Below are 18,529 nucleotides of genomic sequence, written 5' to 3'. Positions count from 1 at the left end.
GGATTGGTAACTATGTTTTTCCCTCAGACCTAATAGTATTGGAATCCCAAGGATTGGATGTAATATTAGGCATGGATTGGTTATCAAAGTATGAAGGGAATATTGAATGTGCTAGTAAGTCAATTTTGCTTACCACCCCAGAAGGGAGAAGGATCAAGTATGTATCCCGGCATGTGCCAAAGAGGACCCAAGTAAATTGCTTAACAGGAGTTGTGCAGGATGAAGTACCAATGGTAAGGGAATTTCTTGAAGTATTTCCAGAGGAGTTGCCAGGCATGCCACCGGATAGAGATATTGAGTTTTTGATCGAACTATTGCCAGGCACAGGGCCAATATCAAAGAGACCATATAGGATGCCAGCAAAGGATTTGGTGGAAATTAAGAAGCAGATTAAGGAGTTACTGGATAAAGGATATATTCGCCCAAGTTCTTCACCTTGGGGATCGCCCGTACTACTAGTGGAGAATAAAGATGGATCGTTAAGGATGGTTGTTGATTATCGAGGATTGAATGAAGTAACGACAAGAACAAGTACCCACTACCAATGATCAACGATCTGTTTGATCGATTGCAAAGAGCTAAGGTATTTTCCAAGATCGATCTGCGATCAGGATACCACCAGTTGAAGATTCGAGAACAGGATATTCCGAAGACAACTTTTACCACCAGGTATGGGCTGTACGATTATACAGTTATGTCATTTGGTCTGACTAACGCACCTGCATATTTTATGAACATGATGAACAAAGTGTTTATGGAGTTCTTGGATAAGTTCATCGTGGTGTTCATTGATGATATCCTGGTTTATTCGAAGAATGAAGAGGAGCATAAGGAGCATTTGCGTTTGGTACTTGGAAAGCTCAGAGAACATCAATTATATGCCAAGTTCAGCAAATGTGAGTTTTGGTTGAAGGAAGTAGGATTCCTCGGACACGTTATATCTGGAGAAGGTATAGCAGTTGATCCCACTAAAGTTGATACCGTGACCAAGTGGGAAGCCCCAACAACAGTTGGAGAGATCCGGAGTTTTCTTGGACTCGCAGGATACTACCGGAGATTTATTGAGAATTTCTCAAAGATTGAGAAGCCTATGCTTGAGTTGTTAAAGAAAGATACCAAGTTCATATGGACGGAGGAATGTGAGGCTAGTTTCCAGGAGTTGAAGAAACGTTTGGTTACCTCACCAGTGTTGATTTTGCCAGACCAGACCAAAGATTATGAGGTGTATTGCGACGCTTCACGTCGAGGACTTGGAGCAGTGCTTATGCAGGAAGGGAGAGTTGTTTCATATGCCTCAAGACAACTGAAGCCTCATGAGTTGAATTATGCTACGCATGATTTGGAGTTAGCAGCCATAGTGCATGCACTGAAGACTTGGAGACATTTCCTCATTGGAAACCATTGTGAGGTGTACACGGATCATAAGAGTTTGAAGTACATTTTCACACAGAAGGAGTTGAATCTCAGACAAAGGAGATGGTTGGACCTCATCAAGGATTATGATATGAAATTGCATTATCACCCCGGAAAGGCTAATGTAGTAGCTGACGCATTAAGCCGTAAGAGCCATGTCAATACATTAATGACGGGAGAAATACCCAAGGAGTTAGCAGAAAATCTTCGTGAACTATGTGTGGAAATAGTTTCGAGAGGCTATGTAGCAGCATTGGAGATTCAGTCAACTTTGATGGATAGAATCAGGGAAGCTCAGAAGACTGACAAAGAGATTGCTGCTATAAAGGAGAAACTGAGCAAAGGAAAAACTAAAGGATTTCGTGAGGATGAGCACGACACCCTATGGTTTGAAGACCGTGTGTATGTGCCCAATGACCCGGAGATCAGGAAGTTGATTCTGCAAGAGGCACACGATTCACCATATTCGATTCACCCAGGAAATACCAAGATGTATTTGGATTTGAAAGACATTTTCTGGTGGACCGGAGTGAAGAAGGATATTGCGGAGTATGTAGCAGTTTGTGATGTATGTCAGAGAGTAAAGGCAGAGCATCAGAAGCCAGCAGGATTGTTACAACCATTGCCGATACCCGAATGGAAGTGGGATAAGTTAGGCATGGATTTTATCATGGGATTGCCCAGGACTCGTTCAGGCTATGACTCGATTTGGGTTGTAGTCGATCAATTGACGAAAGTAGCTCATTTCATCCCAGTAAAGACCACTTACACCAGTGCTAAGTTGGCAAAGATATACATGACCAGGATCGTATGTTTGCATGGAGTTCCGAGGAGTATCGTATCGGATAGAGGAACCCAGTTTACCTCAAAGTTCTGGAAGCAGTTGCACGAAACTTTGGGAACCAGGCTAGAATTCAGTACAACTTTTCATCCACAGACAAATGGACAGACTGAGAGAGTCAATCAGATTTTGGAGGATATGCTGAGAGCTTGTGCGCTAGATTATGGGACGATAATTTGCCATATGCAGAGTTCTCTTACAACAACAGTTACCAAACCAGTTTAAAGATGGCCCCTTTCAAAGCTTTGTACGGAAGGAGGTGCAGGACACCGTTGTCTTGGGACGAAGTTGGAGACCGCCAGTTGTTTGGACCTGACTTGATTAAAGAGTCTGAACAGAAGGTGAAGTTGATTCGCGATAGGCTCAAGATAGCCCAGTCCAGACAGAAAAGTTATGCAGATTCTAAACACAAGGAAACAGTTTATGATGTCGGAGATAGAGCTTATCTTCGAGTATCTCCACTTCAGGGAACAAAGCATTTTGGAGTTAAAGGGAAGTTAACGCCATGATTTGTAGGACCATATAGAGTTTTGGAGCGTATGGGAGAAGTGGCCTACAAGTTGGAATTGCCCGAAGGATTGTCAGGAGTTCATGATGTGTTCCACGTTTCCCAGTTGAAGAAGTGTCACGCGGAGATGGCTGACATACCCTTAAGAGATACAGTGCCATTGGAAACAATTCAGTTAGATAACGATTTGACCTACGAGGAGAAACCAATTAAGATTTATCCGCCGAGTTACCCGCAACAAGGTTATTAAGTTTTGCAAAGTTCAGTGGAGCAACCACACGGAGGATGAAGCCACCTGGGAACGAGAGGAAGATTTGCTCAAGGACCACCCTCACCCATTTTCTAGCCAACCCGAATCTCGAGGGCGAGATTCATCTTAAGGAGGGGAAGGTTTGTAACATCCCAAATTTTCAATTTGGAATGTTATACATTAGATCATCAATGCATACCATATTTTATTTTGCATTTTAGTAGATCCTAGAAATTCTACGCAACTCAATGACCCACAGAGAGAGTTGGGGATTTCGTTATTTTCATATTTGACTCAAATTTTGAGAATAGGATCATTTGATTTTATTTATTTTATCATCAATTATTTCTATTACAAAAATATGAGAGAGGGAATAAAATGACTTTCCCAAAAATAAAGAAATATTGAGGATTTAATAATAAAATCAAATAAGATTGTATTTCGGAGTTTTTCGTTATTTTATTTGAATTTAGGAAAAATGTGCGTTTTTTTAAAATTGCATTTAGGTCCCAAATAAATGTTCACCTTGTGCGGCTTGATTTTAGAAGCCTGTGAAAATTTATTTCGGAATTTTTGGAGTCCGTTTAGTATTTCTTTTTATTTTTCTTCTGCGCATAATATTAAAAAAACGAACCGACCTACGGGCCGTGTCCGACTAGGACTCCGGCCCGAGGTGGCCTTTATAAGCCGGCCCAGCCCCGGGAGGGAACCCCTAGCCCCAGCCCCGCCCCGCACCCGCGCCCGCCGCTGCCGCGCCGCCGCCTCGCCGCCCCGCCGCGCAGCCAACTTGCTGGAGCCGCCGCCCCGCCCGAGGTTCGCCGTGCCTCGACTTCCGTCCCATCGGTTTTTTTTAAAAAAACCTGTCGGTTTTTCCGTCATTTTTTTAGATTCGTTTTTTTAAATAGATCGGTTTTTCCGGTTTATTTAAATAGTGAGCGTTCGCCTGTTCGTTCGTTCTAGCGAGCGTTCGTCGTTTTTCTTTTTCTCAGATTAAATCCGTGATTTTTCTGATCGCGATTCCTGACCCGATTTTCGTTTTAGTATTACTTTTCGCTCGTTCATCAGAATCAGGCGATTCAGGCGCCTAGAGTTTCGTCTCGAAACCCTCTATCCGTTTAACCAACTTCAACAAGATTTTGCTACTGTAAAATTTGCCCTAGATCCAGATTTGTAGAACGAAGTTGTTTTCTTTCACCGTTTGACTTTCGTTGCTTCGTTCGATTTGATTCTTTTTGCCAACCGGAGTTCTTAAGTTGAACCTTCTGGTCAGATCTCTTATTTGAGTTTTACCTGTGCATTAGATGAGTACTTATTGTATGCTTGTTTGTTTGTCTGCAATAGAATACCCGGAGTGCGCCGCTTGTTACTTCGAATCGCTAGGTTTCGCGGATCATCAGCAAGGCAAGTAACATTTTGATCATACCTTTTCTACTAACCAGTTTTATTGCATTAGATCAATCCTCACACACTGCATGATTAGGATCTAATTAAATTGTGGGATGGGAAGTAGATGAGGTAGTACCTATTACATGTTATTATCAAACCTTTGGGAGTTACTTCTACGTTTGCTTATTATGCCATGCTATGCCAGTAGACGTGGATTGGGTGAGTGATATCCATGACAGATGTGAGTTTCATTAATTAATGGTTTATCTAAGGTGGCAACTTAAACACACGTCTGGGTGGATTGAGGCACCTGGGTATTCCAGGACTTGCCTGTTTTTCTTTATGCACCGCCACCCAGGCTCAAAGGGATCATGAGACTATTCATACTAGAAACTTCCGTGTGCAGCCACAAGCTATTATGGGCTCTAGCATAGTTGACTAAGTCGTGCGAACTCTTACAGTGGTAGACTAGTAGATGTAGGAGATGTAGGTGGTACGGTCTACCCGATCGTAAGGTGCTAGCGCTTCTCAAAGACTATGTCTCGGTCATCCGTCTTCTCAAACACCATGTAGTGCGAGAAACCAAACGGAGGCGATCGAGTCTTGTGGGGAAATGTGCGCAAACCTCTGCAGAGTGTAATAAACTAATCATGGTTAGCCGTGTCCCCGGTTATGGACATCTTGAGTATCTAGTACCTGGATTATCATGTGAATCTCAACATGTTACTCTAAATTAATTTTGTTGGGTTTTGTTTAATAGTGATGCTTAATTGGGATTGAGAATCCTGTCAACCATTCTCAATGTTTAACAACTACCATGATAGTTAAATTTTTTTATTCCTTTGTAGTAGGGAAAAATTGGCTTTACGCAAAACTGTAATCATAGAGCTTTCCACCAGCCAAATATGCATATAGTATAGCTGTTCCATTCCATTACTCTCTATGTGTTACCTTGCCGGCATATTCCATGTGCTGACCCGTTTTCGGGCTGCAAGGTTAATGTTGCAGACTTTTCAGACGAAGATTAAGGAGTTTTTAGGTCATGGTTCTATACTCAGTGATGCTGTTGGAGTTGATGGACTCACTTATCTTCCAAGCCTTCCGCTGTTATCGTTATTAGATGGCCTTAAGCCATATTTATTGTAATAAGTTCTCTTTTGAGACACTCGATGTAATAAGTGTGTGATTGCTACTCTGCTATAAATCCTCCGAGTACTGTGTGGTGTCAGCATTACTGATCCAGAGATGACACCGGAGCACAAAGATCAGACTGTTTGAGGTCTGGTCGCTACACCGAAAGAGATGGACGGCATCGCCACCGTCCACTGAAGGTCGGTCACCGGCGGTGGGGTAAGATCACTTTCTCGTGGGGATTCACGATGTATCCGGCCTCAGAGACCGCATCCACAAGTGGCTAAGTAGCAGGGTACCTATAACCCTTGCAAGCAGGGTATTGCTGGAACGTGGCAAAAGAAAGATTCTTCCTGATTGACGAACTCGATCTATAAGAAGATTTAGGCAGGGGTTTATGCATAGCTAGCAATCCCAAAGTGGCACGCTTCTTAGAGGGACTCACAAGAATCCACTCAGCGTCACATTCCTTTTCCCAGATCTTAAATTCATGAATCCAATTAGGGCCACCATTCCCCCAAAGATGAAAATAGCATTTGAATTGTGGACACGCAAACGATCTCAACTAGAGAATGCATAGGCCAACTTGCTTGCATGAGACAAAAAAGGAGAATACCTTGTCTTGGATGAGTTGAACCAAGAATTCAATTGTCGAACCCCCAATCGCTGATTCCAAAGCAGCCGCCACAGAATCATCATTAAGATGGAATATATGTCTGCTAAAAGACACCACCATAATGAAATGGCCCGTGTCATCCGTGGAATGAATATATCTCCCACAATGATTGAAAACCTTGTCCGCAAAGATGGCGCCCGCCGAGAAATCCAAACCTAACGTCGATCCACCAGAAGGACCCATATGAAATGGGTATATACTTGTAGATCAGATGTCGCCGGAGTAGATGGGTGGATGAGAAACACAAATCACTGGCTAGAAGAGGAGATCGCCAGAAAACCTAGGCCGGAGGTGGGAGGGGTTGGTGGGTGGGTGGAGAGCCATCTAACCCCATTAATGTTTCTCTTGATCCGGGAAATTCACCGACGATTCATTGGCGCCACCGTTTGGCTAAAAGAACGCGTCCGCGTGCTGCGCAAGCTTGCACTGTAAGCCGTCTGCAGCAGCGGGGTGACAAGACGTGCGAGAGGAGGACGAAAGGCCACGTACACATACGGTTAATAAAAAAATATTTGTTATTTAATTACCTACTATACCCCCATCCTGGTTTATAAGTATGATTTAACTAATAAAATATGAATGCATGTCTCCGAAGATTATATAGTTGGATTCGTATTTGAACTTAGTTTCCAATAATATAATTTTTATAACATGCATTAACATTTTTTTGGTTAAATTTGAGGGCAAAGTATGGCACAAAATATAAAGGGGACGATAGACTAGATGGAGGTGGTAGCACACGGTCGCTCTCTATGCAGCGACGCAACTGTCGGGCGGCTTGTAGGCGACCATTTCCTGCGTGTTCAACTACTCTATGTGTGTGGTTGCTTGTCGTTCAGGCGGCCGCGGTGCGCTCTGTTCGCGTCCCTCCGCGTGCGCTCTGCTCTCACATCCCTCCGGGTGCTCTACTCTCATCCCTCCAAGCGCGCTGCCAGTGTTTGGGGCCGGCGCACGATCATGCACGTTCGTGTGCATGCGGTTGCGCCGGGCGCTCCGCGATGATGCAGTTACCCACTGCAAAAACTGCCATGCGGACCCGCCGAGAATCCACGCCGCCCGGCCCCCTTTTATTCCTGCGGCCATTTACCTTCATCTCTCGTCTCACACGACACAATAAGCACACCCACGAGGAAACATACAGAGATGATATCCAACGGTTCCAATGGCGCTCCCCGTGGCTCCAATGGCGCTCCCAGCGGCCGACGACGGCAACGGCGGGCAATTCACCACGCAACACGTCGTGGACACCCACGTGAGGGGGAAGGCTCTCTCGGTGGTGTACACGAACGATCCGATCTCGGTGGAGAGCTCCATCCAAACTATGGAGTAGTTCCTTGCCGAGGACAAGTACCAAGTGGTCGGCTTCGACCTCGAGTACACCATGGGTCATGATGGGCACGATCAGAAGGTTGTCATCGCCCAGTTGTGCGTGCAACATGACATCCTCGTCTACCACTACCACCAAGACACAACGCCTTGCGAGCGTTTCTTCAAGTTTATCAACAGCTCCGACTACAGTTTCGCTGTGGTGGACACCACCAACGGTCTAAAAGCGCTCAAGGTTTCGGGCTTGAAATGCCCGAATCTTGTCAACATCTAGCGCCACTACAAGGTCTGGGGCAGCGACAAAAGCAAACTAAACTCCCTGGTTGACCTCGCCTCGGCCATCATCGACCCCTACTACATGAAGATGAAGAATGAGAGCAATAAGGACAAGAACGCCTGGCACAGTGTGTGGCATGAGAGACTGGATGAACAACATGTCAAGTACACGGCCATGGACGCATATACAAGCTACGAGATGTACATGCGGATCGTTGACATGAGGAATTGCCTTCTTCTTGACCCAGACGAGGGATCGAGCCACATAGCATTGGCAGGAGCGTCACAAGAAGTAGATGACTAGACGATCGTTTCTCCTACTTTAGAATGCATGCAATTGTTTATTGAGGTGTATGCGAATGATCTATATAGTCACTTATGTAATTGAATGTTTATTTCAGTTATATATATATACATGTTATTCTACTGTAGACAGAGAAAATCACACGGCTTATTAGCAGCAACCGTCTGTGCTATTATTGGTCTTCCAACACATTTTTGATTACGGACCTGTTTGCCACATATCACACACATCTTGTTCAGTTGAACTGTTTCCATTGTGTTTCCTAATCACGCATAGTTCATCCTAGTGAACCGTATGCTGTATATCGCACACACCTTCATCTGGCTACCTGTTTCTTTTGTTCCTCCTCATCCCAAACAGTTAATTGAACTAAACCGTATGCCCTGCATCACACATGCAACTAAAATCTAAATTGTGTTTGATGCATCCGTCATCGCAAATGTTTTGCACCTTTTTTACGGTTTTTTACACCACCATTTGCGATTATGGCATCGCACACAGTTTTGTCGAAGGGTCTATGATCGTAGTGTCGCGTTTGGACCATCATGTAGTAGTGAATGCTATGTTTGTCAATCTATAATAAAATTTTCTACTTATACTTTTCCTTATGTGGTGCCATCACCTACCATAGGATTAGTATATAATCTTTTCTTTATCTAATTCCTCTATTTTATTTGTTTCTTTTCGTATTTCTTTTCTTTTATTTGCAACATGAAAGTAAAGAAAGCAAAAACTCATACTAAACTTTATTATATAACTTGCACACGATTACAAGGATAGATCACTAAGCAAACTCTCAAAGAAGAAAGGATCGAACTAAACTTTTATTCATCTAAAGAAAAAGGATCGAACCAAAATAAGTACAAGCAAAAATATAGTGGGATGATACGATACCGGGGCACCTCCCCCAAGCTTGGCGGAAGCCAAGGGGAGTGCCCATACCCGATACTCAATTCTCCTTTGGTGGTGAAGAAGGTGATGGTGGTGGTGGTGAGGACAATTGTGCCTTCAACTTTTTCATATTGTAGTTGAGGAGAGCAATTTCCTCCTTCAAATCATTGACTTCCAACTCCAACTTCAAGATCTTGTCACATAGATCTCCTTTACTTTTCTGTTGAAAACAAGAAGGAACAGATCGGTTATTAGAACGGTTAGCTCTCTTAGGGAGATTGGACTTCTTGAACTTTATGTGCATATCCCCAGGTTGAGGTAGAGGAACTTCCTCCTCCTCCGAGCTTGAATCATCAATCCTCATCAAGTGAGCATCCTCCTCATAATCCGTAGTTCGACCATAAGGAGATAGGTCCCCATAGGCCTTTGGGTCAGCAATGAGAAGCGAGACATAGCTCTCACCGTCGAAGTCTTGAGACAAAATATTTTCAAAACTGCGTGGGAAACAGCAAGAAAAGAGAACAGAGGATTTCTCTGCGATACGATGATCAACAGGTTCGGGAAGTGTGTGTGTATATATATATATAATCTTGGAGGACAAGCATATGGTAGAAAAACGGAGTACGGAAGGTGTCCCAGGTGGGCACAACCCACCTGGGCGCACCAGGCAAGCCTGGCGCGCCCTAGTGTCTTATGCCCACCAGGGGACGCTTCCTGGAAGTTTCTTTATTCCCAAAATTCTAAAATATTCTAAAACTGATAAAAAATATTTTTGTGGATTTTTCGGAGTCCGTTTACTTACCGTATCACGTACCTCCTTATTTTCACGATTCTGGAGTGTCCCGGAAGGACTCTTTTATGTGTTCTTCTGGTGTCATAGTTTGGATAATATTACTTTCAATATTAATAGGCGTACCTGAGATATAATGTTTTATTCGTTGCCCATTGACAACCTTCGGGTTAGTACCTTCGGAATTATTTATTTTGATGGCTCTAGACCGGTAAACCTCCTCGATGACGTATGGGCCTTCCCATTTTGAGAGGAGTTTTCCTTCAAAGAATCTGAAACGAGAGTTGTACAAAAGAACATATTCTTCCACTTTAAACTCACGCTTTTGAATTCTTTTGTCATGCCATCTTTTACTTTTTCTTTAAATAATTTTGCATTTTCATAAGCTTGGGTTCTCCATTCATCTAATGAGCTAATATCAAATAACCTCTTTTCACCAGCAAGTTTCAAATCATAATTGAGTTCTTCGATTGCCCAATATGCTTTATGTTCTAACTCAAGATGCAAATGACAAGCTTTTCCATGAACCATTTTATAAGGAGACATACCCATAGGATTTTTATATGCCGTTCTATAAGCCCAAAGTGCATCATCTAATTTCTTAGACCAATTCTTCCTGGACCTATTGACAGTCTTTTGCAATATTAATTTTATTTCTCTATTGCTAAGTTCAACTTGACCACTAGACTGAGGATGATAAGGTGATGCAATTCTATGGTTAACATCATACTTGGCAAGCATTTTACGAAAAGCACCATGAATAAAGTGTGAACCACTATCAGTCATTAAATATCTAGGGACTCCAAACCTTGGGAAAATAACTTCCTTAAGCATTTTAATAGAGGTGTTGTGATCAGCACTACTAGTTGGAATAGCTTCTACCCATTTAGTAACATAATCAACAACAACCAAAATATGTGTATACTCATTAGAGGAAGGAAAAGGTCCCATGTAATCAAATCCCGAAACATCAAATGGTTCAACAGCAAGTGAATAATTCATAGGCATTTCTTGACGCTTACGATATTACCTATCCTTTGACATTCATCATAAGATAAGAAGAACTTACGGGCATCTTTGAAGAGAGTAGGCCAATAAAATCTAGATTGCAATACCTAGTGAGCAGTTCTATCTCCAGCATGATGCCCCCCATAAGCCACAGAGTGACATTTTCGTAGGATTTGTCCCTGTTCATGCTCAGGTACACAATGTCTAATAATACCATCTACTCCTTCTTTATAAAGATGTGGGTCATCCCAAAAGTAATGTCTTAAATCATAGAAGAATGTTTTCTTTTGTTGGTATGTAAAGCTAGGTGGTAAATATTTAGCAACAATGTAATTAGCATAATCAGCATACCAAGGAGTACTATGAGAAACATTTATTGCAGCTCACTGCTCATTAGGAAAACTATCATCAATAGGTAGTGGGTCATCAAGCACATTTTCAAGCCTAGATAAATTATCAGCAACTCAGTTCTCAGCTCCTTTTCTATCAATGATTTGTAAATCAAATTCTTGTAACAAGAGAACCCATCGAATAAGTCTAGGTTTAGCATCTTTATTTTCCATAAGATATTTAATAGCGGCATGGTCTGTGTGAACAGTTGCTTTGGAATCAACAATATAAGGTCTAAATTTATCACAAGCAAACACAACTGCTAAGAATTCCTTTTCAGTAGTAGCATAATTTTTTGAGAACTGTCTAGAGTTTTACTAGAATAATGAATAACATTAAGTTTCTTATCAACTCTTTGTCCTAGAACAGCACCAACAACATAATCACTAGCATCACACATAATTTCAAAAGGCAAGTTCCAATCAGGCGGTTGAACAATAGGTGCATAAATTAAAGCTTTCTTAAGTGTTTCAAAGGCTTCTAAACAATCATCACAAAAAACAAAAGGAATATCCTTTTGCAAGAGATTAGTAAGAGGCCTAGAAATTTTTGAAAAGTATTTGATAAATCTCCTATAGAAACCAGCATGACCTAAGAAACTACGAATACCTTTTATATCTTTAGGACATGGCATTTTCTCAATTGCATCAACCTTAGCTTTGTGCACTTCAATACCTTTTTCAGAAATTTTATGACCCAAGACAATGCCTTCATTAACCATAAAGTGGCACTTCTCCCAATTCAAGACAAGATTTGTTTGTTCACATCTCTGCAAAATTCGATCAAGATTGCTTAAACAATCATCAAAAGACTTCCCATAAACAGAAAAGTCATCCATGAAAACCTCAACAATCTTTTCACAAAATTCAGAGAACATAGCAGTCATACATCTTTGAAAGGTAGCAGGTGCATTACATAAACCAAAAGGCATACATCTATAAGCATAAGTTCCAAAGGGACAAGTAAAAGTGGTCTTTTCTTGATCAGGTTGAGAAACAGGTATTTGTGAAAAGCCAGAATATCCATCAAGGAAGCAAAAGTGTGTGTGCTTAGATAATATTTCAAGAATTTGATCAATAAAAGGCAAACGGTACTGATTTTTTCTAGTTGCTTTGTTTAATTTTCTAAAATTAATTACCATTCTATAGCCTGTGACAATTCTTTGTGGAATAAGTTCATTCTTATCATTAGGAACAACAGTTATACCTCCTTTCTTAGGAACACAATGAATAGGACTTACCCATCTACTATCAGTTATGGGATAGATTATACCTGCTTCCAGAAGTTTTAATATTTCCGTTCTTACCACTTCTTTCATCTTCGGATTTAACCGACATTGGTGATCAACAATGGGTTTAGCATCAGGTTCCATATTAATTTTGTGCTAACATAGAGTGGGACTAATGCCCTTTAAATCATCAAGAATATATCCAATAGCAGCTCGGTGCTTCCTTAGAACTTTCAATAATCTTTCTTCTTCATGTTCTGAAAGGTTAGCACTAATAATAATAGGATATATCTTCTTTTCATCAAGATAAGCATATTTCAAAGTGTCTGGCAATTCTTTTAATTCAAACACAGGATCACCTTTAGGTGGAGGAGGACCTCATAGAGTTTCAATAGGCAAATTGTGTTTAAGCAGACGACATTGTTCAAACAAATTTTTATCTATTTCATTTCTTTCATGCATATTGTCGGTGTCAAAACCGGCGGATCTCGGGTAGGGTTCCCGATCTGTGCGTCTAAGGCGGATGGTAATAGGAGGCAGGGGACACGATGTTATACCCAGGTTCGGGCCCTCTTGATGGAGGTAAAACCCTACGTCCTGCTTGATTAATATTCATGATATGGGTAGTACAAGAGTAGATCCACCACGAGATCAGAGAGGCTAAACCCTAGAAGCTAGCCTATGGTATGATTGTATGTTGTCCTACGGACTAAAACCCTCCGGTTTATATAGACACCAGAGGGGGCTAGGGCTACACAAGGTCGGTTACAAAGGAGGAGATATACACATCCGTATTGCCTAGCTTGCCTTCCACGCTAAGTAGAGTCCCATCCGGACACGAGACAAAGTCTTCAATCTTGTATCTTCATAGTCCAACAGTCCGGCCATAGGATATAATCCGGCTGTCCGGATACCCCCTAATCCAGGACTCCCTCAGTAGCCCCCGAACCAGGCTTCAATGACGATGAGTCCGGCGCGCAGTATTGTCTTCGGCATTGCAAGGCGGGTTCTTCTCCATCTTTCGAACGTTTGTAAGGAAGTGTCCGGTCCCATAAATGTTTGGACCTCTTGGCTTCTGTGCCCAATAAGGGCTTTCTCCCACGCGTCAAATGAATACGAGGCGCCAGGGCGTTTTTACATTCGCCCCCCTAGCCAGATAAATAAATTGTCTATTAAAGAGATGGGGATCCTTAGATCCGATCCATACCACCCTTCCCCAGCGAGAGTCCATCAGAGCGCGCTCCAGAAAGATCCATTCCAGCATGGCCGACCTCCGCAACTCCTCCTCCCGCCCCCGAAGCCCTAAGCCCGGTGATTGGGAGAGGTGTTCAGTCCCACTGTCGCTGTCAAAACTGGCAGATCTCGGGTAGGGGGTCCCGAACTTTGCGTCTAAGGCGGATGGTAACAGGAGGCAGGGGACACGATGTTTTACCCAGGTTTGGGCCCTCTTCATGGAGGTAAAACCCTACGTCCTGCTGGATTAATATTGATGATATGGGTAGTACAAGAGTAGATCCACCATGAGATCAGAGAGGCTAAACCCTAGAAGCTAGCCTATGGTATGATTGTATGTTGTCCTATGGACTAAAACCCTCCAGTTTATATAGACATCAGAGGGGGCTAGGTCTACATAAGGTCGGTTACAAAGCAGGAGATATACACATCTGTATTGCCTAGCTTGCCTTCCACGCCAAGTAGAGTCCCATCCGGACACGAGACGAAGTCTTCAATCTTATATCTTCATAGTCCAACAGTCTGGCCAAAGGATATAATCCGGCTGTCCGGATACCCCCTAATCCAGGACTCCCTCAGGAGCCCCCGAACCAGGCTTCAATGACGATGAGTCCGGCGCGCAGTATTGTCTTCGGCATTGCAAGGCGGGTTCTTCTCCATCTTTCGAACGTTTGTAAGGCAGTGTCCGGTCCCATAAATGTTTGGACCTCTTGGCTTCTGTGCCCAATAAGGGCTTTCTCCCACGCGTCAAATGATACGAGGCGCCAGGGCGTTTTTACATTCGCCCCCTTGCCAGATAAATAAATTGTCTATTAAAGGGATGGGGATCCTTAGATCCGATCCATACCACCCTCCCCCAGCGAGAGTCCATCAGAGCGCGCTCCAGAAAGATCCATTCCAGCTTGGCCGTCCTCCGCAACTCCTCCTCCCGCCCCCGAAGCCCTAAGCCCGGTGATTGGGAGAGGTGTTCAGTCCCACTGTCGCTGTCAAAACCGGTGGATCTCGGGTAGGGGGTCCCAAACTGTGCGTCTAAGGCGGATGGTAACAGGAGAAGGAGGCAGGGGACATGATGTTTTACCCAGGTTTGGGCCCTCTTGATGGAGGTAAAACCCTACGTCCTGCTTGATTAGTATTGATGATATGGGTAGTACAAGAGTAGATCCACCACGAGATCAGAGAAGGCTAAACCCTAGAAGGTAAGCCTATGGTATGATTGTATGTTGTCCTACGGACTAAAACCCTCGTTTATATAGACACTAGAGGGGGCTAGGGTTACACAAGGTCGGTTACAAAGGAGGAGATATACACATCTGTATTGCCTAGCTTGCCTTCCACGCCAAGTAGAGTCCCATCCGGACACGAGACGAAGTCTTCAATCTTGTATCTTCATAGTCCAACAGTCCGGCCAAAGGATATAATCCGGCTGTCCGGATACCCCCTAAATCCAGGGACTCCCTCAGTAGACCCCGAACCAGGCTTCAATGACGATGAGTCCGGCGCGCAGTATTGTCTTCGGCATTGCAAGGCGGGTTCTTCTCCATCTTTCGAACGTTTGTAAGGCAGTGTCCGGTCCCATAAATGTTTGGACCTCTTGGCTTCTGTGCCCAATAAGGGCTTTCTCCCACGCGTCAAATGAATACGAGGCGCCAGGGCGTTTTACATTCGCCCCTAGCCAGATAAATAAATTGTCTTATTAAAGGGATGGGGATCCTTAGATCCGATCCATACCACCCTCCCCCAGCGAGAGTCCATCAGAGCGCGCTCCAGAAAGATCCATTCCAGCATGGCCGACCTCCGCAACTCCTCCTCCCGGCCCCGAAGCCCTAAGCCCGGTGATTGGGAGAGGTGTTCAGTCCCACTGTCGCTGTCAAAACCGGCGGATCTCGGGTAGGGGGTCCCGAACTGTGCGTCTAAGGCGGATGGTAACAGGAGGCAGGGGACGATGTTTTACCCAGGTTTGGGCCCTCTTGATGGAGGTAAAACCCTACGTCCTGCTGGATTAATATTGATGATATGGGTACAAGAGTAGATCCACCACGAGATCAGAGAGGCTAACCCTAGAAGCTTAGCCTATGGTATGATTGTATGTTGTCCTATGGACTAAAACCCTCCGGTTTATATAGACACCAGAGGGGGCTAGGTCTACACAAGGTCGGTTACAAAGGAGGAGATATACACATCTGTATTGCCTAGCTTGCCTTCCACGCCAAGTAGAGTCCCATCCGGACACGAGACGAAGTCTTCAATCTTGTATCTTCATAGTCCAACAGTCCGGCCAAAGGATATAATCCGACTGTCCGGATACCCCCTAATCCAGGACTCCCTCAGTAGCCCCCGAACCAGGCTTCAATGACGATGAGTCCGGCACACAGTATTGTCTTCGGCATTGCAAGGCGGGTTCTTCTCCATCTTTCGATCGTTTGTAAGGCAGTGTCCGGTCTCATAAATGTTTGGACGTCTTGGCTTTTGTGCCCAATAAGGGCTTTCTCCCACGCGTCAAATGAATACGAGGCGCCAGGGCGTTTTTACATTCGCCCCCCTAGCCAGATAAATAAATTGTCTATTAAAGGGATGGGGATCCTTAGATCCAATCCATACCACCCTCCCCCAGCGAGAGTCCATCAGAGCGCGTTTCGGAAAGATCCATTCCAGCATGGCCGACCTCCGCAGATCCACCTCCCGCCCCCGAAGCCCTAAGCCCGGTGATTGGGAGAGGTGTTCAGTCCCACTGTCGCTGTCAAAACCGGCGGATCTCGGGTAGAGGGTCCCGAACTGTGCGTCTAAGGCGGATGGTAACAGGAGGCAGGGGACACGATGTTTTACCCAGTTCGGGCCCTCTTGATGGAGGTAAAACCCTACGTCCTGCTTGATTAGTATTTGATGATATGGGTAGTACAAGAGTAGATCTACCACGAGATCAGAGAGGCTAAACCCTAGAAGCTAGCCTATGGTATGATTGTATGTTGTCCTACGGACTAAAACCCTCCGGTTTATATAGACACCGGAGGGGGCTAGGGTTACACAAGGTCGGTTACAAAGGAGGAGATATACATATCCGTATTGCCTAGCTTGCCTTCCACGCCAAGTAGAGTCCCATCCGGACACGAGACGAAGTCTTCAATCTTGTATCTTCATAGTCCAACAGTCCGGCCAAAGGATATAATCCGGCTGTCCGGATACCCCCTAATCCAGGACTCCCTCAGTAGCCCCCGAACCAGGCTTCAATGACGATGAGTCCGCGCGCAGTATTGTCTTCGGCATTGCAAGGCGGGTTCTTCTCCATCTTTCGAACGTTTGTAAGGCAGTGTCCGGTCCCATAAATGTTTGGACCTCTTGGCTTCTGTGCCCAATAAGGGCTTTCTCCCACGCGTCAAATGAATACGAGGCGCCAGGGCGTTTTTACATTCGCCCCCTAGCCAGATAAATAAATTGTCTATTAAAGGGATGGGGATCCTTAGATCCATCCATACCACCCTCCCCCAGCGAGAGTCCATCAGAGCGCGTTTCAGAAAGATCCATTCCAGCATGGCCGACCTCCGCAGATCCACCTCCCGCCCCCGAAGCCCTAAGCCCGGTGATTGGGAGAGGTGTTCAGTCCCACTGTCGCTGTCAAAACCGGCGGATCTCGGGGAGGGGGTCCCGAACTATGCGTCTAAGGCGGATGGTAACAGGTGGCAGGGGACATGATGTTTTACCCAGGTTTGGGCCCTCTTGATGGAGGTAAAACCCTACGTCCTGCTGGATTAATATTGATGATGTGGGTAGTACAAGAGTAGATCCACCACGAGATCAGAGAGGCTAAACCCTAGAAGCTAGCCTATGGTATGATTGTATGTTGTCCTATGGACTAAAACCCTCCGGTTTATATAAACACCAGAGGGGGCTAGGTCTACACCAGGTCGGTTACAAAGGAGGAGATATACACATCTGTATTGCCTAGCTTGCCTTCCACGCCAAGTAGAGTCCCATCCGGACACGAGACGAAGTCTTCAATCTTGTATCTTCATAGTCCAACAGTCCGGCCAAAGGATATAATCCGGCTGTCCGGATACCCCCTAATCCAGGACTCCCTCAGTAGCCCCCGAACCAGGCTTCAATGACGATGAGTCCGGCGCGCAGTATTGTCTTCGGCATTGCAAGGCGGGTTCTTCTCCATCTTTCGATCGTTTGTAAGGCAGTGTCCGGTCTCATAAATGTTTGGACCTCTTGGCTTTTGTGCCCAATAAGGGCTTTCTCCCACGCGTCAAATGAATACGAGGCGCCAGGGCGTTTTTACATTCGCCCCCCTAGCCAGATAAATAAATTGTCTATTAAAGGGATGGGGATCCTTAGATCCAATCCATACCACCCTCCCCCAGCGAGAGTCCATCAGAGCGCGTTTCGGAAAGATCCATTCCAGCATGGCCGACCTCCGCAGATCCACCTCCCGCCCCCGAAGCCCTAAGCCCGGTGATTGGGAGAGGTGTTCAGTCCCACTGTCGCTGTCAAAACCGGCGGATCTCGGGTAGAGGGTCCCGAACTGTGCGTCTAAGGCGGATGGTAACAAGGCAGGGGACACGATGTTTGTTTTACCCAGGTTCGGGCCCTCTTGATGGAGGTAAAACCCTACGTCCTGCTTGATTAGTATTGATGATATGGGTAGTACAAGAGTAGATCCACCACGAGATCAGAGAGGCCAAACCCTAGAAGGTATCCTATGGTATGATTGTATGTTGTCCTATGGACTAAAACCCTCCGGTTTATATAGACACTAGAGGGGGCTAGGGTTACACAAGGTCGGTTACAAAGGAGGAGATATACACATCTGTATTGCCTAGCTTGCCTCCAAGTAGAGTCCCATCCGGACACGAGACAAAGTCTTCCATCTTGTATCTTCAT

This window comes from Triticum urartu, chromosome 7, assembly GCF_003073215.2.
Source record: "Triticum urartu cultivar G1812 chromosome 7, Tu2.1, whole genome shotgun sequence".
NCBI classification, from domain to species: Eukaryota; Viridiplantae; Streptophyta; class Magnoliopsida; order Poales; family Poaceae; genus Triticum; species Triticum urartu.
The sequence above is the reverse complement of the archived record's forward strand: the minus strand, read 5'-3'. Positions refer to the sequence as shown.